Raw genomic sequence first — 692 nt, 5'->3', positions numbered from 1 at the left:
CCTGCCCAACTGCCCTTTCTGAGAAGTGAAAGAATATTAGAAAAAAGGAGAGCTTGATGACAAACAGATAATAGAGGCATTTTTTAATTAATGTATTTTCCGCACTGGATTATAAGCCGCACTGTCAATGATCTATTTTCAAACTTTAGCCATAAGGTGCATTAATGGACACTTTAAATTTAAAACTTTATTAACTATGTTCACTGTCACTTAAATGCTACACATTAGCCAAAAAAAGGCATATTGATTTGGCAACAATCTTTATGATCAGTGTTGTGCTATGTTTATGTCTGTTGAAAAGACCATAAGAAAGAATAAAAATTGGTCAGTGTTCTTGAACGTGCCTCACATGTCTGATATGAACATGGCATTAGCATATTTACAAGAACACCTAACCAGACATTATGACCGAGCGCCGTGTATCTCTCAAAATGGTTGCAACATCAGTAAACCCAACTAGGAATGATCCATATAAGATACTCCGGATTATTTGGCACACTGCTGTTATTTGAAAAAAATGTATTCTTATAAATGCGGCTGTTTGTTTTTTTTCACTGCTTCTTACCGAGAAACTACCGAACGTGAAGACCTGCCCATCCATGAGGAGGACTACTGTGTGGTTGCTGCCTGCTGTGACTTGGATACTTGGGCCTGGAAGAGCCTGCACTAGAGTCGGCGAGCCCCTGAAAGAA

General features: G+C 38.7%; 1 long non-coding RNA gene across 1 annotated transcript in view; it reads right to left on the bottom strand.

The window, feature by feature from the left end:
• LOC112142166 overlaps positions 1-692 on the bottom strand; it is a 1,091-nt gene continuing 399 nt past the window's right edge. Inside the window, exons 3-4 of the long non-coding RNA XR_002918537.1 lie at positions 566-683; positions 1-18 (exon numbers count right to left, since the gene is read on the bottom strand). This is a non-coding gene — a long non-coding RNA (uncharacterized LOC112142166). The remainder of the gene's footprint in view (positions 19-565; positions 684-692) is intronic.

The sequence above is a fragment of the Oryzias melastigma genome, unplaced genomic scaffold (assembly GCF_002922805.2).
Source record: "Oryzias melastigma strain HK-1 unplaced genomic scaffold, ASM292280v2 sc08131, whole genome shotgun sequence".
Lineage (NCBI taxonomy): Eukaryota > Metazoa > Chordata > Actinopteri > Beloniformes > Adrianichthyidae > Oryzias > Oryzias melastigma.
This window is presented reverse-complemented; position numbering and strand designations above follow the sequence as displayed.